Source organism: Pipistrellus hanaki, assembly GCF_964339955.1.
Source record: "Pipistrellus hanaki genome assembly, chromosome: 1".
NCBI classification, from domain to species: Eukaryota; Metazoa; Chordata; class Mammalia; order Chiroptera; family Vespertilionidae; genus Pipistrellus; species Pipistrellus hanaki.
This window is the reverse complement of record NC_140503.1, coordinates 157222882-157245317: the sequence shown is the minus strand read 5'-3', so window position 1 is coordinate 157245317 and position 22436 is coordinate 157222882. Positions and strand designations below refer to the sequence as shown.

General features: G+C 41.0%; 1 protein-coding gene and 1 pseudogene across 5 annotated transcripts in view; one reads left to right on the top strand and one right to left on the bottom strand.

Annotated features, from left to right (window-relative positions):
* ABCG2 (ATP binding cassette subfamily G member 2 (JR blood group)) overlaps positions 1-9443 on the bottom strand; it is a 98315-nt gene extending 88872 nt beyond the window's left edge. Inside the window, exon 1 of one of the 4 annotated variants that reach the window (XM_084882009.1) lies at positions 8963-9443. The gene's annotated coding sequence lies outside the window, so the exon portion shown is untranslated. The remainder of the gene's footprint in view (positions 1-8962) is intronic. The other 3 variants (XM_084882011.1, XM_084882017.1, XM_084882014.1) reach the window with 3 other exon arrangements.
* A 10787-nt stretch (positions 9444-20230) lies between these two features.
* LOC311621830 (large ribosomal subunit protein uL4-like) lies at positions 20231-21627 on the top strand (annotated as a pseudogene). Its single transcript has 2 exons — positions 20231-20724; positions 20922-21627. The product of its transcript is annotated as a large ribosomal subunit protein uL4-like (transcript).
* The last annotated feature ends 809 nt before the right edge of the window (positions 21628-22436 follow it).

Genomic DNA, 22436 nt, shown 5'->3' with positions numbered 1-22436 from the left:
TTTCCTCCATGTCTTTTCATCACTTGATAGCTCATTTCTTTATGACGCTGAAATAATATGCCATTGTCTAGATGTACCACAGTTTATCCATTCACCTACCGAAGGATATCTTGGTTGCTTCCATTTTGGCATTAGTGTGATTTGGAAACTGGAGATTTTTACAGAGAATGATTTCTTGCCCTGGCCCTGATCTGTGGTTGATAGGTAACTTCAAGATGAGTTGTTGTGATATCCCTGCATTTATGTTTCATATTAGCTAATTCTGAATGCCAGCTGGCATCTGTAATTTACCCTAGATTAAGCATTGATAGGATACTGCTTTATTTTTTAAATTTTGGTCTAAATTTAAGGCTTTTTGAACATATTGAAATTCTTTATCCTTTCATATTGCTGCTATCTTTTAGAATCACACATTTTTCAGATACTTATCAGATTGAATATTGGATATTCATTGCTTATGATTTAATCTATGTGGTCACAACTTTCAAAGTTATTTTCCCCGTGTTTTTCAGCAAAATTGAGTGGAAGGTATAGAGATTTCTCATATATCCTCTGCAATCAACATACCACCAGAGTGGTCCACTTGTTGATCAACTGATGAAACTACATATCATAATCACCCAAAGTTCAGAGTTTAAATTAGGATTCACTCTTAGTGTACATTCTATGGATTTTGACAAATGTATAATGACATGATATTCATTATTGTAATATCATACGAAATAGTTTTCCTGCCTTATAAATCCACTGTTAACCACCAATTATTTTGCTGTCTGCATAGTTTTGTCTTCTTTTCAATGTCATATAAGCTAGAATCATACAGTATGTAGCCTTTCCAGACTGACATCTTCGCTTAATAATATGCACTTAAGTTTCCTCCATGTCTTTTCATCACTTGATAGCTCATTTCTCTATAACTCTGAATAATATGGCATTGTCTAGATGTACCACAGTTTATCCATTCACTTACCGAAGGATATCTTGGTTGCTTCCATTTTGGCAATTATAAATAAAGCTGCTATGAACATACATGTTAAGGTTTTTGTAAGGATAAGTTTTCAGCTCCTTTGGGTAAATCTTGATGCTGGAACCTGCCTCACTAATGCAGGTTGGTGCCCAGCAACTCGTACCTTGTTTCATGATTCCATTCACTTTTCTATTATCCTATTTCATGATTTCTTCCTCCTCAATACTCTCTCCCGTAATCACTCTCAGCTTATATATAACCTAATTCCCAACTTTATTAAGAAAATTGAGGCAAGAGGATGAGACTTCTAGGTTCCCTGCACCATATCTGCCCACCTATGAGCATACTCTGCCTTCCTTCCTATGACTCTGGCCTAGATGAATTGCCCATGCTCCTGATTAAGGCCTAAGGCAATATCTCCATTTGCAGTAAATCCCACCCCCTTTCCAACTCAATGAGAACAATTTCCCCCTTTCTCTTCTACATCATCAGATATAGATATAAATAGCATTCTATATATGCTATATAGTATTGATACATCATATACTTATGTATCTATAGAAGTTTATCTACATCTATACCTGTCCCTCTTTACTGAATCATTCCCAACAGCATACAAACATGCTGTTATTTATTGATTTCTTCTCCAACCTCTCTCTTCATCACACATCTTCTGACCACTGCTCTTTGCTCTCTTTTACAACAAAACTCTTCAAAAGAATTCTCTCTACTTGCATCCCCAGTCTGCCTCCTATTCTCCCTCACCCAATCAACCAGGACACATAACACTAAGTTGTTGTTTTAAGCCTCTTGGTTATAGAGTGGTTTGAATGCAGTGACAGAGAACTGGAACAATTCCCCATAGAGGGCAGTGCCAGGCCTGCTCTAGAAGAGAGCCTATCCCCTGACAGGATTACATGGCTTGGCCAACCTGCATCTGCAGAAGCCTGGGGAGGAACTGAGGGTGTGGATTCTAAGGGTGTTAAGACAACAGGTATAAAATATAATAATCAAACCCAAATAATTGACATGAAAAATTTTCAAACAATATAACCTTACACCTAAGGGAACTAGAAACAGAACAACAAACAAAGCCCAAAGTGAGTAGAAGGAAGAAAATAAAAAAGATCAGAGTGAAAATAAATGAAATGGAGTCTTGAAAAACAGTACAAAAGATCAATGAAACCAAGAGCTAGTTCTTTGAGAAGACAAACAAAAGTGATAAAATTTTAACCAGGTTCAAGGAAAGTAGAAAGAAAATCCAAATAAAATGAAATATGAGTTGACATGACAATAGACCCTACAAAAATACAAAAGTGGACCTCAAAAGATTAGACAAAATCTCAAATAAATACACTGACTTGGGTAAATTCCTCCGGGTTTTGGAGTATAACATGTTGTTGTAATACTGAGGTTAGTGCTAACAGTTTGGAAAGGTTGGATAATGAAAGCCTGGACTTAATGATAGCTCAGAGTTAATGAGGTTGAAATGCCAGCAGGCTTTGGGAAAAGAGAAATAGATTCATAATGTGCAACTTGCTCAGTCACCTTCACACTAGATCCCTTTGAGAAGGTGTAAAAGATGCTCCTTTCACCAAGACGTGAGGATATGCATTAGTGAGGCAGGTTCTAGCATCCTTAAAGAGCTCCTTGGCATTACTTATAATTTGGGCTGTGTTGTTTCTTTGGTGTGCATTGCAGGATGTTTAGCAGCATATCTGGTCTTTGCCCACTAGATGTCAGTAGCACACACACATCCCATCCCCTAGTTGTAACAGCCAAAATGTTTGCTAAACAATTGCCAAATATTCCCTGGGTTATCAGATTTAACAAATAAAAATACAGATTAAGTTTGGGTTTCAGATTCAGATGATTGCATGAAGGTATACTTATACGAAAGCATTTTTGTTTTTTATCTGAAATTAAACTGTAACTGGGTGCCCTGTTGGTTATTTGGCAGCCCTACCTGAGGGGCAAAATCACTCCTGGTTGAGAACCAATCTTTTAACGTGCTGGAACTCTCATGAAAACACTAATTCTTGGGACCACGCCCCAGGATTCTGATTTAGTAGAACTGGGGTAATACCGATGAATTCATATTTTTAATGAGTTCCCAGACGTTGCTAATCTTTCTGGCCCAGGGATTTCTCTTAAAAAGTACAGCCCCAGAGAGATTTGCTGGGTGACCATACACTTGAGCAAAGGAAATATCCAATGCTTCTGGGGATTATTAAATACTTCCTGTGAAATTACATTGAATCTCGGTAACACAAAATGCCACAAGGTTAGAAAATTCAGAATAGCTCTTTTTCGTGGCACCTCAGAGGCTTTCAGCTTCTTCAGGATGAAGTTCAACATCTCTTTCCCAGCCACTGGCTGCCAGAAACTCATTGAAGTGGACGATGAATGCAAACTTCCTACCTTTTATAAGAAGCGTATGGCCACAGAAGTTGCTGCTGACACTCTGGGTGGAGAATGAAAGGACTGGTGTTCAAATCAGTGGTGGGAACGACAAACGCAACAAATCAGCTGCCTCCTGCACACCCCCTACTGCGAATGTGCCCACAGCCAAGGTGCATGCCCTTGACTGGAATTAAACCTGGGACCTTTCAGTCCACAGGCTGATGCTCCATCCACTGAGCCAAATGGGTTAGGGCCAGACTCACCCTTTTAGCTGGTACAAAAGTCAAATGGATCACTAAAAGTCAGAGTGACATTAGGTTATTATGATCTTAATAGGATGGTGATGCCAATCTCACCAGCAGTTCAAGATGTGGTATCTTTAGTGGAGACAGTCAACACAGCGCCTTGTACCCGATATTCAGCTATTGACCTATCAAATGCTTTCTTTTCCTTTCTAATCAATAAGAAAAGTCAAATAAAATTTGCATTTGCATAGCAGGAACAACAGTATTCATTTATGCGTCTGTCCTCACTCCTGCCATCATAATATAGTTAAAAGGAACCTTGATGATCTTGATATCCCAGAAGACACTATGGCTGATCCTATACATCAATGTCATTATGCCAATTAGCTCTGGTATGTGAAAAAAATAAGCATCAAAAGTACCTTATTTACACATATAGATTCCAAAGGGTGAGAGGTAAGCCCTACAAAACATAGTAGGTGTATTCCATCGGGCGCATGTTAGGACAGCCTTTCTAAAATGAGACACAAATTGCTGTACCCTTGCACTTCCCACCCCAAAGGGAAAAGACACACACCGCACTTGGTGGGCCTCTTTGCAATCGTTGAACATGTGCTCTGAGCCATTCCTTTGGTGATATGTACAGCTGCCATGTTTGAGTGGGGCCAGGTGCAAAACAAGGCCTCCCGGCTTCGAAAGAAGCTGCTCTGCTACTTAGGCCACACCGGCAGAGCAAGACATTTCTAAAACGCAATTCTGATTGCACCTCTCAGCTTCAAACTATATTAATGGCTTTCATCACCGTCAGAGTCAAATCCAAACTTGTAGAACAGTAGGGAAGGCCCTATGTGATCAGGCCCTTGCCAGATTCTCAGCACCGTTTGCTCTCTCTCCTTTTGGTGGGAAGTGCTAGCTGACAGCCCAGAACACACACACACACACACACACACACACACACACACACACGTGTTTAACTCATGATTAAACTCCAGGGGTAACATCTATATCAAAGAAGAGCATTTGGTATCTGGTGAATTCTTACTAGTATTGTTTGTGTTTCTAGCATAAAGTGTAATTATGAATTGAGCAAGATTTATAATAACAAGAGCAAACACATAGAGATGGATAGCCCAGCCCTGTTAAGTCACTTAATCTCCACAACTAGCTCATAGAGTAGGCAGTATCACTGAACCATTTTACAAATTAAGAAACAGGCACAGAAGTGTTAACTTCCCCAGATTGCAAAGCTTGCATGAGTGATGGTGTCAATATTCAAATCCAGGAAGCTAACTCCATAATCTGTTATTAAGCACACTAAGCCCCCTCTAAACTATAAAGATGCTATTTTAAATGATGGATTGAAGCTGTGTAAAGTGTGGTCTCTGAATGGTAGCACTAAGATCACCTGGATGCTTACTAGAAATGCAATGTCTCAGACCTGACCCACTGAATCAGAATCCATGGAGCTGGAACCCAGGATCTGCATGTCAGCAAGCGGCCCTGGGGGTGATGTTTAAGTATTTAAGTTTTGAGAAGCCCCCCTTTAAACACTTGTTCCTAGGGATTAAAGGCCTTAATGGAGGCAAAGCTAAGACAACACATGGATAATTTTGACAAAATAAGTAGAAGGCCTGGCTGGTGTGACTCAGTGGTTGAGCAATCACCTATGAACCAGAATGCCACAGTTCAATTCCCAGTCAGGGCACATGCCTGGGATGCAGGCTTGATTTCCAGTGGGAGACATCCAGGAGGGAGCTGATCAATGATTCTCTCTCGTCATTGATGTTTCTATCTCTCCCACTCTCCTTCTCTCTGAAATCAATAAAAATATTTTACAATAAAAGAAATAGAAAGGGGATTATTTTTAATGCCCAAAAGTTTCAAATTATGATATAAAAAGAAGACAAACCCTAGTACAGAACAATATAGACTGTCAGAGGTCTCATGAGGATGCTAAAGAAAAGTACAGGATTAACCTGAATTTAGAGCCAATAGGCCTAAGATTAAACCCTGTCCACCCACTATCTAGTTGTGTGCCCTTCAGAAAATTATCTATCCAGAGCCTCAGTTTCTTTATTGAAAGGTTATAATAATAACTCCCTGGATTTATACTCTAAGATAGTTGTGAAAAATCAAGTGGGACAACATATGAGGTTTATGCTTCATATAAAAGGACAGCATGGTGATCAAATTTCATTTCTGCTGCAACTCTTTATAAAAGAACATATGCATTTTTCTCTAATCCTGCTCAAGAAACAGGATTTTGAATCTTGCAGTAATGTAAGAGAACTCCACTTTCTATAGTGTAGGTTTCAGGATATGCAGCTGGAATGAAGGTTTGCTCTGGGCTTGAAAAGAGAGGGAGTGGCCTCACCTTAGAGTATGAGCCCAGGTCCTCGAATAACAAATATTGTCATTTTGTTCAAAGTTGTTCCTTTATAATGTTGATGAGATGCCATAGGAACTTAACTCTTCTTTATATCAATCAGTTTATGGTAAAATTTTTCATTATATGTTATTTTGCTTGAAGTTGCAGAATTTATCAATGATGTTAAGTGAGGACTTATTATATACTAGAGGCCCGGTGCACAAAATTTGTGCACAGGAGTATGTGTCTCTCAGCCCAGCCTGCACCCTTTCCAATCTGGGATATCCCTCTCACAATCCAGGACTGCTGGCTCCCAACTGCTTGCCTGCCTACTGCCTGATTGCCCCTAACTACTTCTGCCTACCAGCCTGATCACCCCCTAACCACTCCCCTGCCAGCATGATTGATGCCTAACTGCTCCCCTGCCAGGCCTGTTTGCCCCTAACTTCCCTCCCCTGTAGGCCTGGTTACCCCTAACTGCCCTCCTCTGCCAGCCTGGTCACCTTTAACTGCCCTCCCCTGCAGGCTTGATCACCCCCAATTGCCCTCCCTTGCAGCCCTGGTCTCTCCCAATTGCCCTCCCCTGCTGGCCATCTTGTGGTGGCCATCTTGTGTCCACATAGGGGCAGCCATCTTGTGTGTTGGAGTGATGGTCAATTTGCATATTACTCTTTTATTAGATAGGATGTCTCTGAGCTCATCTGAAGCTTTGCATTTTCTCCCCCCAAAAAATGGTCAATTTAAACCTGGGATAGCTTAGGCTAATATTCAGCCCTGTATGTTTTTACTGCCTACCAGAGGTATGCTATGGTGTGTGTTATTTACAGTAGCATCTGTTTTGATTTGTCAATGTTCCTGCCACACAGGTTGTTAAACTTTTAAACACCCCTGGTTATATGCCATGGAATGTCATTTGAAGCTATTTTTTTCTTTTTCTTTTTAAAAATATATTTTCATTTATTTCAGAGAGGAAGGAAGAGGGAAAGAGAGAATGATATATTAAGGATGAGAGAGAATCATTAATTGACTGCTTCCTGCATGTCTGCCACTAGGGATTGAGCCTGCAACCCACACACATGCCCTAACTGGGAATCGAACCGATGCTCCACCACTCAGCCAAGCAGGCTGGGCTGAAGCTTTTTTCAAACAGAAGCAATTCCCCTCCATCTGGGATGTTTTCATAGTGAGCTTCATGAGGCCTATTTATACCTCTGACCTTTCGTTCCGTTGCATAATCCTCAACTCTAATGACGAATGTTTTCAGCAACCAAAGGACCTGTATGTATGCATGCATATAAGCCTAACCAATGGACACAGACAACAGAAGGATGAGGTATGGGGGGGGGGGCAATGAGGGGATAAGAATACATGTGTAATACCTTAATCAATACAGAGATTTTTTTTAAAAAAAGAAAAAAATAACACAATTTATAATTTACTTATTGTGTCTCAAGCACATTTCTTCAGCTAAGGAAAACACGAGCTACTATGCTACAATAGAAGATCTGTCATGCATGCGTGGGAAAGAATTCTACTTCTGGGTTCGGGGTTTCTTTCATTCATTTTTCTAAGTTGTGACCTCCCTAGCCAACACTCTCCTTTCCCCATTTTTACTCCCATTTCTATGTTCTCCCTTTAACTAGGGACAGAATACGTATCTTTTTCCTATCTATTCATTCCCCTCCACACACACCCCTCTTGGTTTGTTTTTTAATTAAAAGCTACTTTCAGCCCTAGCCGGCTTGACTCAGTGATGGAGCATCTGTCCAAGACTGAAGGGTCTTGTGTTTGATTTCAGTCAAAGGCACATCCTCAGCTCTAGTTAGGGCAGGTGCGGGAGGCAATCAATCTATGTGTCTCTCTCACATTGATGCTTCTCTCCCTCTCTTCTTCCTTCCACTCTCTCTAAAACTCATTGGAAAAAATATCCACAGGTGAGGATTTACAACAGAAAAAGCTACTTTCAGATTAACATGTATTATTTAGGACAGGGAGCTACTCAGCTTAAAGAAGAACACAGGCCTCTCACAAGAAGATAAAACATTACTGTATATTATTTACTCAAATTGATTTTAAATAATGTAATAGACTCATATGCTTTACAATCTTTACTTCCAAATAGTACAAGGAAGTACTCCAATTAGTTTTCTAAAATGATTTTAGAGAGAAAGGAAGAGACAGGGGGAGAGAGAGAGAAAGAGAGAGAGGGACATTGATGAGAGAGAAACAATGGTTGCACCCCGAACAGGAACTGAACCCTCAACCTGAATACGTGCCCTGACTAGGTATTAAACTGGCAACCTTTCAGTGCACAGGACAACACTCAACCAACACTCAGCCACACCAGCCAGGGCCACAATTTTTAATTGAAGCTAAAATGTTCAAAGTGATCACTAACCACACCAGTGTGAGGCATGCTGTGGACATTTCACCCCCAAATTTTAAAAATTACAAGAAAATAGAAGTCTGGCTTTGCTCCAAGTGGCCTGTGCAATCTAAGGAGCAGTCTGACATCGCCTCTCACTGGGGTCACTTGGTTTACCTCACCAAGAACTGTGTAACAGAAACCCCCACACTTAGAGATAGCCATCAGAGAAGCTACTTATAACCAGGGCAGGATGCTGTGGTTTTTTTCTCAGGTACTCTACATAAATCATGGGATCGGCCAACTCCTTTATTCGGACAGCATTTCCCCAACCCATGTCACCCCCAAAAGCAAAACACCTAGAGGGTGTAAGCCCTTGTTTACTCACAACCTGGTTCCTGGAGCCACCTGGGACTTCGTCAGAAATGCAGAACCCCAGGCCCACCCCACATCCTTTGAATTCTATTATAACAAGATCTCCATGTGATTCATGTAATGAAGTATGAGAAGTACTGATTCAAGTGGCACATTTGTTAAAGCGCATACCAAAAAGAGAACAAGATTCTCTATGCAGGACGAACCTTTGGAAAAACAGAAGCAGGCAAACAACTCACCTCAATTACATGACTCGATGTTGGTAGGAAAGCAGCCCACACTGCAGCCGGCAAGGCAGCCGTGACACACTTGAAAGCCTCCCCAGGGAGCCCTCAGTCAAGATCCACATCCAAGAGCTGCCCTTCGCCAGCTCTCAGAGGCAAGAGGAAGTCAGATGACACCTGTTGGTCCCGCGGCCAGAAGGCTGGGGCTGTCCACAGACCCACTGGCCTTGAGGAAATGCCCAGGATGAAAGGGACCGTTCTCTGAACTCCGTGAGTCCCCTTCTCTCCATTAGCTGGTTACTGTCCACATCTTCTCAGCCACTGGGATTCACCCTGATAAAAAGTCTGCTGGGATCCTTTTCTGGCATTCCTGGCAAGGGGATGGGAAGCAGAAGGACATTCACGTGGCAGGAAGATATTTTTATATCTTTCTCTTGGTGCAATGGAATCTCCAATGTTAACAACTTGAAAAGGGGTCAACACCAATTCTAGGAAATAGTTCTGCTCTGTGTAAACTTCCTGGGTTAGGCTAGCTCTGATGTCACTGGGGGCCTCCTTCCATAGGCCCTGCCTTCTAGCAAAAAAACAGGCGGGAAGACAGCACAGACTTGGAAAGGAAGTGAAAGAAAGCAAAGCAAAGCCAGCCTTAGGTTTCAGTGCAAATGTCCACGGCAGATTTGAAGAGGAGCGAGTTCTATTTAGATTCTAAATCTATCCTCCTCAGTGTTCTCCTTTTCTGAACTAGGAAGCTCAAAGTGAATTGCATAGGGATTTCATATTCTGAAAGTATGATGATGGCAAGTGAAATAATGGCATTTCCTGAGAGTTTTCGCTCCCACTCTCCACTAGCCTTGACACGTTTTTTTGTTTTGTTTTGTTTTTTTTTTTATACCCAAGCCTTCTCAACAATAAAATAAATATACAATGGTGATAATACTAGTGCCTTCCTTGTAAAGTTGACCTGGTTATATGAGAGCCATGAAATACTGAACAGGCTATGCTGTAAGTTCTCTTTATATTTAAGTCACTATCCTGAATCATCCCCCTATTGTGCATACATAAGCACCAATGAGGCATTCAATAAGTGTTTCTTAAAATGAAATGAAAGTTTAAAAAATCTTGACATTGCTAAGAAATTCCATCTATTTATTTTTATTCATTTTTTATTGGAGCAAACTATAACATCAAATTGGCCATTTTAACCATTTTTAAGTGTCCAGTGGCATTAATTACATTCACAATGTTATGTAACCATCATTACTATTTCCAAAATGTTTTTATCCTTTTAATCAGAAACTCTGTAATCATTAAGAAATAACTCCTGTGAGGTTGTTGTGGGTTTCTTTTTAATGTGAAGATAACATTAATTTAAGGGATTCCTCCTCTGTTATGGTAGTAGTTGCACTTTAAGTGCCTTGAAGAGAAAATAACGCCAGTATATGAGCTTTTAAATGTGTTCTACCTTTTAAGCAGGTTAAATTCATAAGGGTAATTATTTCATTTTAAATAGAGAAGAGGAACTGGCATTTATTGACACCCTCGGGTACCAGCAAGGACTCTAATCTCATTTCATTCTTTATCACAGACATGAATAAGTACAACATTATTTTGTGATACTAATGTGATCCTTTGTGACAATTTTCCTAGTTATTGCACAATTGACCATTTTGTGATGTAAGCATAGGCAGAACAGAGGCACCTGTATCTCCCTGGTATTTCATTGGCCAAGGCCTGTGTACATTACACTACTAGTGCAGTTGTCTGTATGTAAGGAAGGCCTGGGAGGAAACATTCAGACCAGCACAAAATTACAAACTTCCTAATCAAAGGCACATTTAAAAGAAATGCAGACGTATACCAAGAGGTGGCAGAAATTTTACTCCAAGGTTCATTCTAAACCAAAGAAGGCTAACCTTGCAAACACAGGTTTAAGGACCATTAAACATATGTTAAAAAAAATAACATGATTCTAAGTTTCATATAGACTCTATTGAGGGCTGACATCAAGGTTGGGTTAAGTCCTAACGACAGTGGTGGCTGAATGCCATATTGGTTCAGGCTAGTGAGAAAAGGTAGTGGGAGAAGAGAGAGCCCAGCATAGAAGAAACAGATTATGGATATTGGATCCTTACTTCCTACTGATATAGATCTATGACTGAGTTGGCTAAAGTGACCTTAGCAAAGCTTGGACTAACTAAGCTCAAGCCCTCATGATTTCCATTTATTCCAAACTAATAAACATTGGTAAGTCCTTGCTTAAGAAGTAACATTAAGCCTCTTTTCCAATGAGGCAAATCTAAGTTATTCAAATTTTGACAAGATGTATTGCTTTTCTAACAGAAGGTAACACAAGCTTTAATTTTCAAATTTCCTCTCATGTTCCATGTAACATGTAATTTTATGTTATTAAATATAATATTAAGACAATAGTAATTTAATATGGGAAAAAAAGAAAAGAAGGAAGAACAGTAGGGAAAAAAGAACAGAAAGAGAAGATGGCAGGCAGGCAGGCAGGCAGGCAGGAAGGAAGGAAGGAAGGAAGGAAGGAAGGAAGGAAGGAAGGAAAGAATGAAGGAAAGAAGGAAAGAAGGAAAATAAATTAAGACCTAAATGTTTACCAGTAAGGCTAAATAAAACAGCATACACATACAATGGAATATTATGGAACAGTTTAAAAGAATAAAATAGAAATATATGCACTATCTTAACAAAGAAAGATCTCCAAGGCATCCTAATATTATATATAAGAACCCAGGGTCCATAATGACCAACCAAAGGCTCCACTGAACACCCGAAGTCAGTCCTACAGTCAGTGCTGGGTTGCCATGGCGGGGGGCTGTGGATTGAGTCCTGAGAGGCCCAAAGAGAGAGTCAGGGTCTTATGCACAGCCTCTGTGGCAGCTGTTGATCAGCCATTGCCTTTCTCTTTCTCTCCGGGCTTCACCAGCAGCCATGCCTCTGTTTCTCTCTGGACCTTCACAAGGGCTGCTGATCAGCCCTGCCTCTCTGATCAGGCCCAGAGATAGGCCCAGAGATGCTGATTGGCATAGAAACTAACCAATGAGAACCAAATCTGGGTAAACTGTGATGAGCCAATGGCTGCCTAGGAGTTGGAGCTTTTGACGCTGACTGGCATAGAAACAAACCAATTAGAACCAAATTGGCCAGCAAGGGCGGGCAGTTGGGGGCGAGATCAGGCCACAGGGGAGGGCAGTTAGGGGTGATCAGGCAGGCAGAGACACTTAGGGGCGATCAGGCCAACAAGGGAGAGCAGTTGGGGGTGAGATGAGGCTGGCAGGGGAGGCCATTTGGGGGCTAGATCAGGCCAGCAGGGAAGGGCAATTGGGGGCAATCAGGCAGGCAGGCAGAGGCAGTTAGGGGTGACCAGGCAGGCAGGCAGGTGAGTGGTTAGGAGCGAGCAGTCCCAGATTGTGAGAGGGATGTCCAACTGCCAGTTTGTGGGATCTGGCCTAAACCGGTAGTCGGACATCCCTCAAAGGGTTTCCAATTGGAGAGGGTGCAGGCTGGGCTGCAGGAAATGCCCCTCTCCTTGTGCACAAATTTTGTGCACTGGGCCACTCTTATTAATTATAAAAAGAAAATTGCTAATTAGAACAGGGCATTTAAAAGTTAAAATATATGCACATAGACACACACACACACACACACACACACACACACAGACATACAGTGGTGCCTCACACAACGAACTTAATTCGCTCCAGGAGCAAGTTTGTTATGCGAAAAGTTCGTTATGTGAAACGCGTTTTCCCATAACAATACATGTTAAAAAAAATAATTCGTTCTGTAGCATAAAATATGCTAAGATGACATAAAAAAAGATAAATTTTTTGTTATTATTTTTATTTAGATACATCTAAAAACATAATTTAAAAAAAAACAAAAAAACACATTTTTTTAATTTTAAGACAGACTAAGTAGAGTCTACCGAATCTTGCACATCTTCATCCATTTTCTGCTTTTTGGCCGATGGTTTCATGAAAAACCTGTCCAAAGTCGTTTGTTTTTCTCTTTTCTCCAACATCTGCCAGAAATAACGGACAAGAGTATCGGAGTAAAGATCGTTGATCCTGTTTGCTTCAGCTGAATCCGGATACAGTGTATTGAGTTTAACTTAAAAGGACGACTGCCGTGATACGTGCGTGATTTAATTCGTAATGAAGAACGATTGCCGCGATACGTGCTTAAGTTAAGCGCAATGACTAACGACTGCCTGCAGTGCCTGCGCGGAAGGATGCAATACATCGGCAGCGATCGTGGAAGCTCGGGCGAAGCAGTCGTGGAAGCTCGGGCAAAGCGGTCGTGGAAGCTCGGGCGACTTCGTTGTGTGAAACGAAGTTCGTTGTATGAATCATGAAATGAAGTTCGTTCTGTGCAGCGTTCGCTGTGCGAGGCGTTCTTTATGCGAGGCACCGCTGTACATAACTGTCACACAACAAAGCTATGTATTTTTAAATGTACCCATCTAGGAATATAATCACATAAAAAAACTTCTGGAAACACATGACCCAAAATGGCATCAATTTCTGGAACTTTGGGGTTAGGAAGTGGGAATGCTTTGCAGAAAATATACATTTTTATTATTTAAAGATTTCCCAACTTATATTCATGTACTTTCCTATTTCTTTTAGAGTAAAAGCCAAAGCCCTTTATAATCAGTAAATCCCACCCTGCTTCTCTGGTCTCCCTTCCCCTTACTGATTCTAAGGTTGCCAGTCCTGTTTTCCCCCTGGCTTTAACCACCCCTCAGTACTCTGAGAGAGAATAAAAGAGAGCATTTCTTAGCTTAGCTATTTGAACATGGAAGAGCCTTTTCTAGTACCCAAACTTGTTTTTTAGACTGTCTTGGTTTTTAAGAGAGTCTTAGAAAGATTTCATTCAAATTTGTGGCAATCTATTTCTATGTTCCAGGTTATGGAAAAATTGCTCCAAAATTTTATGTCCCATGTCTTTAAATTTTTTAAATTCATTTTAGAGAGAAAAAGATAGATAGAGAGAGAGAGAGAGAGAGAGAGAGAGAGAGAGAGAGAGAGACTTTTGTTCCACTATTTGTGCATTCATGGGTTGATTCTTGTATATGCCCTGACCAGGGATCAAAGCCGAAACCTTGGTGTATCAGGACAATGCTCTAACCAGCTGAGCTGCCTGGCCAGGGCCTGCCCCATGTTTTTATTATCAAGATGCACAATGAGTATCAGCTCCTCAGGCCTTGTTGTTGGGGTTTCTTATTTTGCCAATATACTATACATTTCTCAGAGCGAAGAGTCACATGTTAGGCTTTTGTAGTCCAAAAGCATGGTGCTATTCACACAGTAATTATGCAATCATCGTTATAAACCAAATGATCATACAAACGGAGCCTATACACTTTATGGCAGAACTTTGAAGTGCCAAATCTGCTTCAATGGCTGCTTCTGAATTTTAAGTCAAGCACCACAACAGAAAATGAGTAACCATGACAAGTTTTCCTTGTTAATTCTTCACACTTGTTATGTGTACTGCACTGGTGACACAGAAGCTCTGTGGAAGCTTAAGTCAAAGCAAGGATTTTTATTGGGCAGACCAACCTCAGCTCTCTGTAGGTTTGTGTGGCTATTTATTAACGTTTATTCATGTTTAGAGTCTGGGAAGTCTAGGTATCATAAAGTTTATGACTGGTGCCTAAATTAATTTGCTCCAAAGAGAAGTGAGACTCAGATGGGCGGCACTGCCTGGTTGTTTTTTTTTAAAGATGTAGACAACAAATATGGAAAAATTTACATTTGTATATATGCATACATCTTCTTGGCAGAGAAGGCAAGAGAACGTGGCACAAAGGAAAGTGAGACAAAAATAATAATAAAAAAAAATAGAAACCATGAATGTGCCCCACAAGAGAGGAATGTGACATAAACTGCAATATGTGATACCATAATCACAAAAATCTACAAGTTTATGGTTCATATTGATACGTTTCATATGAACTGTCTGAAGAGGAAAAATGTTTGTTCTGCCCTCTTAGGTATAGTTCCTGGAGACCTATGAGTTAAACTGAGATTAACAGGAGAAAAGGGGCTTATTCATGAGGAAGTAGCTAGAAGCTAAGTAGTTAAAGTTTGAGGCATATCTATCTAACTTAGCAGAGAAAAGAAGGAGTGGAAAAAAGGCTTCTATGGGAAGAAGAAATAACTTTCTTTAGGAAAGACAAATGGACTTTTAGGAAAATAAGCTGGAGATAAGAAATCTTGTAATAATATTTGTGTATAAAAATGCAAGTAATCATTTCCATCTTCCCCCTGGCCATGAAACTCCCCCGGAGATTGATATATGGTGAGTTTACTCTTGGTCTCTTAGTAACACAGTAATTTTTATTATTTCTATAATTCATGTTTTTGGAAGGGCATTCCCTCAAGTTTTAAAATAAGGCTCGGGAATGAGATAACTTTCCTTTATTCTAAGTATGTCTTTCATGCATTCCCAAGCTTTTGAATGTGCCAGACCCTGTGCCACATGTTAAGATTATATTTAAAAAGAACTGGTTCCTGCTTTCAAGGAACTTACAATATAAAATTGAAGAAAGGGAAGGAAACAAAGGATTATGATGTAGAATGATAAGTGTCAGAATAGAAGTAAGTATGGGATGCCAGAGGAATAAATAGAAGGGAAACTTAACCCAGACTGGAGGAGTCTCAGAACAAACATCCCAGAGTAAATGACATCTGAATTTTTAAGTTAACCAGAGAAAGCAGAGGGGAGATGTGTTCCAGTGAGAGAGAGAAATATACACGTACTGGGATAAAGGGTAGGGAGAAAGGTTGGAAGTGGAAGTGCTCAAATAGCAGGAACTAGTCCACAAAGTAATGGCCTTTTATGCAATGCTGAAGAGTTTTGACTTATCTAGGAGCTGAGACTGACAGAATGCAAATGTGAGCATGCAGTGATCAGGTCCATATTGATACATGTGGAGAAGGCAGGGAAGTCAGTTGGGAAGCTACCATGTCAGTTTGATCTAAGGAAAGAGCAATAAAGACAGAGCAGAGGAGTCAAATTAGAGACATGAAGAAGGAAAGGGGGCTGAGTGGGAGGCACTGCCCTCAGCCAGAAGGTGGAGTAGAAAGAATAGATTTGGGTGGGAATTCCATTCCAGATATGTTGAATTTGAGGTGCCCACAGAACCTGTATGTAGACATTTCTAGTCTATGTCTAGATAGTTGAGTTTGGAGATTAGTAGAGAAAACTGGGCCAAGGGTAATGTTGAAAGTCAACAGTATAAAGGTCATAAGAATGCATTGGCTTGAAACAGCCTAAGTGTCCATCAGCAGATGAATGATTAAAATCTGTGGTACATCTACACAATGTAATATTACACTGCTATAAAAAAAAGAAAGGAAGGAAGGAAGGAAGGAAGGAAGGAAGGAAGGAAGGAAGGAAGGAAGGAAGAAAGGAAGGAAGGAAGGAAGGAAGGAAGGAAGGAAGGACTCTGAAGCATGGATGGACCTGGAGAGCATTACACTAAGTGAAATAAGCAAGTCAGAGAAAGATAACTATCACATGATCTCACTCATTTGTGGAATATGATGAACAACATAAATGATGAGCAAAAGTAGACGCAGAGACATAGAAGCATCTAACAGACCATCAAACCTCAGAGGGATGGATGAGTGGGGGAGGGGGGGAAGTGATCAACCAAAGGACTTGTATGCATTCAGATAAGCATAAGCAATAGACATAAACACTAGGGGTGAGGGTGTGTGCTGGGGGATGGGAACAGCTGAGGAGAGGTCAATGAGGGAAAAAGGAGATATTTGTAATACTTGCAACAATAGAGAATTTAAATTAAAAAATTTAAAAAAAGGAATGTATTGGCTTGCACAAGGAGAATGCACACTGAGAAAAGAGTTGAGGTAGAACACCAACAACCAAAGGTCAAGAAACTGAGAAGCAGCTGATGGATATTTATTTGTTTCTTTGTTTATTTACTTACTTATTTTTAAAGCATTTTTTATTGATTTTTCTTAAGAGAAGAGGAAGAGGGAGAGGGAGAGGGAGAGAGAGAAAGAGAGAGAGAAAGAGAGAGAGGGAGAGAGAGAGAGAGAGATGAGAGCCAAACATTGATCTGTTGCCTCCTGCACGCCCCCTACCAAGGACTGAGACTGCAACCCAAAACCCAGGTATGTGTTCTGACCAGAAATTGAACCAGCCACCTTTTATTGCATGGGATGGCATCCAACCAACTGAGCTACACTGGCGAAGGCAGATGCTGGATATTTAGAAGGAAAACCATAAAGACATTGAAAGAAGAGACTATTTCAATGAGAGGAGATGACCCAGAAGTGATGAAGAGAGGTCAAATAAGATTAAAAACTAAAGCAATCACTGTGTGTTCATTGGGATTATTGTGGATCTTTGAAATGGATGTTTCATCCGTGTGGTAAAGTCATATGGCAGAATGCAGTGAATTGAGGAGTGAATGAGAGATGGTGAAGTGCGAACCACAAATATAGTCAGGAATTTGTTTATAAGTTTGGTTAACTTTTGTATTTTGTCTTATCTTGGACTTGGTCTTAGAGTGCTTTTACTATTCTCCTGACACATTTTCCAATTGTCCTTTTCTTTTGGGTTTCCAATGAATAGGTGCAGTATTCTCAGGTTCCTTCTTGAGTTTTTCCCATCTAATTATCTATATATATAAAAGGCTAATATGCTAAGTGTCCATCCAATGGGTCACTGTGATGCTCACTGACCACCAGGGGGCAGACACTCAACATAGGAGCTGCTATGATGCACACTGGCCATTTACAGAGAAACAGCACAGGTCCCACCACCACCCTGAGTGATAGCCCACCAGATTGCAGCCAATGCTGCCAAAACTCCATGGCACAAAATGCAGCCCACAGCCCAGCCCAGCCAGGAAACGGTGGTGGTGGGTGCCAGGTAATAATGTCATCTAGCAACACCCGGCTTCCTCTCCCTAGGGACTAGCCTCCTTGGAGTTTCTTCAGCCCAGAAACACAACTTGCTTTATAGCCAGGTGCAAACATTTTACACTTTAACCAAATGTCTGTGAAGCATTTTCCTGTGCCTCATGTCATGTGATCCTCACAGAAGTCCTAGAGTAGATAGATAGGAGACTCGGTGGAATCCTATTTTCTTTTCATTAGCTGGAAAATGGAGATTTAGAAAGCTTAGAAACGACCCAACAGAAAAGAAGTAAGAAATGGTGGAACTTGAAAATGACTTCATCTTTTTTCACTGCGCAGAATATAGTCAAACACTGCTACAGTTAAATATTTTGCCCTTTGTTCTCCCTGTGTGATCTACAGTAATAATCTGCTTCATGTTGATATTTACTGCTGTGTTTCTGACAATTACCTGAAAGAGAAGTTGAGGTGCTTCACTGGGCTGGAAAAAGTTTAGCTAAATAAGAAAGCAGGTCTAATTAAGCAAGTTTATTCTATATCTATAAGAGGCTAAGTGCACAATACATATAAAGCTCTCACTGGCGACAATCGCATGCGTGTGTTTTGATCTGTTATTGTCAATAGTGAATTTGGTTGACACTTCTATTATAGAGAAAGGGCAAATGGTGATATTAAAATATTTCTTCTAATTAATTTCCTTTCAATGTGCATGAATTCGTGCACCAGGCCACTAGTTAATATATAAGAATCTACTAACTTTTTCTGACTTCTGAAGTGGAAAATAACTGACTTCAGGATGAAATAGGCCTAGGTTTGATTCCATAGCCAGTGTCCTCAGGTTGCTGCTTTTTATCTATTTTCATTTCATTTCATTTCATTTTCATTATTGATTTCAGAAAGGAAGGGAGAGGTAGAGATAGAAACATCAATGTTGAGAGAGAATCATTGATTGACCGCCTCCTCCATAACCCACACTGGTGATTGAGCCTGCAACCCAGGGATGTGCCCTGCCTGGAAATGGAACCGTGACCTCCTGATTCACAGGTTGATGCTCAACCAATAGCCCATGCCATCCAGACAAACATGGGCAATTCTTTGGCCAAAGCTCCAGCCTATTGTACATTGTTCATACTAGAGAAAAGCTTGAGGCTGTAGTGAATGGAAAAAGCTCAGACCCCATTAAACATCAGAGAGTTCACATTGGACAAAGATCTTGTGAGGGCAGTGAATGTGGGAAAGCCTTCAGCCCCAGGTCTTACCTCATAGAAAGTTCACATGGAGCAAAACCACAGAAATGCAGGGAATGTGCTACTTTCTTGTTTAGTGTAAAACTGGAGGGGAGCCTTGGTGAGGGAGACAGTTGAAGTAAGAAACGCACATCTGAACATACACAGTGGGGAGACCCCCACCCCCACCCCCAAGTCCCAGTTAGGTGGTAAGCTTCAGGAGCTTTATTGCACTTTCTAAGCTGCCTGGGGCTCCTGCCAAAATCTCAGCCTTGCCACCTGATACGTCCCCATAATTTTTGAGTAAGGGTTTGGCATCTTTATTTTACATAAAAATATGTAACTAGTCCTGCCTTTGGCCACCTGCCTCATAAGACATGACTTAAGTCTCCTGGTCCTTGAAAGAACCTATGCTTGACATATGGCCAAAGGCTGTGACTTCCCTGGTTACGTTGGTTGCCTACAAACGTCTTTGCTTCACCTATCCAGGTGAACACTGCTATCTTCTGGTGTAACTCACTTTCCTGCCCCTGGACAAAGCTCTTCTAGGAATATAATCTACCACCCCCTTCCCCAAGCCCTGCAAGACCCACCCAAGGTCATCACAGGCACATACGGTAGGTTCTTAATAAATGCTTATCATTGATAGACTGACTTACTGGGCTTCCATAAGTGACCATCTAAGTCCTGTGCTGTTTAAAACAGTCATTCTGTATCCATTCATTCACACTTGCTCCTGAGTTATATTCATTTGGCTTGGACATAACTTAGGCCTCTATCTTAGTTTATTTAGGTGAAATACACTCAGTTGCTATCTCTATTATGTTCACCATCCAACAAGTTAGGGTTTCTGAATCATGACTGTATAACCTTTGTATGTCCTCCAGAGATCCTTTTGCAGATGGAAGCTGTAGGTGTTTGACAGCAGTGAGTTGGTTTTCCTATTGCTAACATATAATGGAGGTGTGGTAGAGTAGAAGGAACATAGACTGGAGTCAAAGGTGTCTGGATCGGCTCTTGCTATTTATTAGCTGCTCCAAGACCCCATTTCCTCAAGTATAAGAATGATAAAAAGGTTTCCATGGCTTTTCCCATGGAAGCCACAGGGCTGAGAACTGTGGCCTTTTCTCCACACTATGGCATCTGCTCATCCACTGACATCAGTGTGCTCCAAAAAGGGGGAATCATCTGGCAAAAATGTCACTTTGCCTGTGGTGTTCAAGGATCCCATTCAGCCATATATTGGAAGCTTTGTCCACACCAACTTGCACAGAAACAATAGACAACCCTAGTCTGTCAGTGAATTGGCAAATCATCAAACCAGTGCTGAGTCTTGGGGTACTGGCAGAGCTGTGGCTCGCATTCCCAGAGTTCAAGGTTCATCATTCTGGCCAAGGTGTTTGTCATGTTTGCACTAGACAAAACCTGGTGCCATTGGCACTGCAGAGTGAACACAACACAGAAGCAATATGCCATCTGTTCTACTCTGGCTGCCTCAGCCTTCCCAGCACTGGTCATGTCTAAAGGTCATCATATTGAGGAAATTCCTGAATTTCCTTTGGTGGTTGAAGATAAAGTTGAAGACTACAAGAAAACGAAGGATATAGTTTTGCTTCTTAAGAAACTTAAGGCCTGAGAGTTCAGTTGGTTAGAGCATCATCCTAGATATGTCAAGGTTGTGGGTTTGAACTTTGGTCAGGGCACATACAAGAATCAATCAAAGAAATGTATAAGCAACACCTCTCTCTCTCTCTCTCTCTCTCTCTCTCTCTCTCTCTCTCTCTCTCTAATCAATAAGTAAAAATTTTTTTTTAAAAGAAGGCATAGCCCTGGAATGATATAAAAAGGGCCTCTGCCCCTCAGTGAATGAGAGCTGGCAAGGGCAACATGAGAAACCATATTCGTATCCAATGCAGGGGACTTTGCATCATCTATAAGGAAGACAACGGTATCATCAAAGCTTTCAGAAACATCCCTGGAATTACTCTGCTTAATGTAAACAAACTGAACATTTTGAAACTGATCCTGGTGGATATGTGGGCTGAGTCTGCATTTGAATTGTAGGTGCTTTACTTATGACCTCTGGAGTAAAGATGCCTCCCTCAAGAGTAACTACCACCATCCCATGCACAAGATGCCCAATACAGATCTGAGCAGCATCTTGAAAAGCCCAGAGACCCAAAGAGCCCACTAAGCACCACATAAAGAAGGTTTATCTGAAGAACTGGAAAATCTGAGAATCGTGTTGAAGCTATGCCTCTATAAACCCCAGCCCATGCACTGGAACCCCATTTTTTTCAGGCCAAGAACCACAGCTCGGGCTGGATAAAGCAGCAGCAATGCTAGAAGCCAAAGCAGATGAGAAGGGGGCTCCAGGCAAGAAGCCTGTTGTAGGGACGAAAGGAAAGAAGACTGTTGGTCTCACGAAGCAGAAGTCTTTGGTGGGAAAGAGGCTGTAGCTACCAAGAAACCAGCAGCTGAGAAGCCTGTAGGGAGGAAACCCACCACAGAAGAGAAGAAACCTGTGGCATAAACTTAAATGTGTTTATTCCATAAAGGCCAAATCACTTTGGACAGCTAATATTGATTAAACAAACAAATCAAAGGCAGTGAGGAACACACACCCACAAAAATAAAAACCTTCCCTGTTGTGAAAAGTGAGCTAATATATGCAAAAGAGCATAGCCTGAGGCCCTTGGAACTCATTTTCCCTTCCACATCTTCTAAAGAAGCAAGATTCAAGTCACTCTCTTAGCTTTTGTTCAGAGATTCTGAACCGTCTTTATATGAACTTACACTTTGTCTAAGGAAGCACAAAAAAGGGTGAGATCATACCTTCACCATTAACCACTACACTTAGCTTCATATTTAAAATCTAATATCCAGCCGGGACCGGTTTGGCTCAATGGATAGAGCGTCAGCTTGGGGACTGAAGGGTCCCAGGTTCGATTCCGGTCAAGGGCATGTACCTTGGTTGCGGGCATATCCCCAGTAGGGGGTGTGCAAGAGGCAGCTGATCAATGACTCTCTCTCATCGATGTTTCTAACTCTCTATCTCTCTCCCTTCCTCTCTGTACGAAATCAATAAAATATATATTTAAAATCTAATATCTAGTTCTCCACTAAGAAGTTAATGAAAAGTATAATTCAATGCATTAACCTGCTCATTCAACAAGCATTAATGATTAATGACTCAACAAGCATTTTCTCCTCATTGCTAACCAGATAAAGAGGTAAGTATGGAGTCTGAACAAAACACAGTCACTGTTGCCATGGAGTTTGCCAAGTTACCTTCCAGGGACATATTCTAGAAGAAACCCTGTACCCAGGCACTGCAATCAC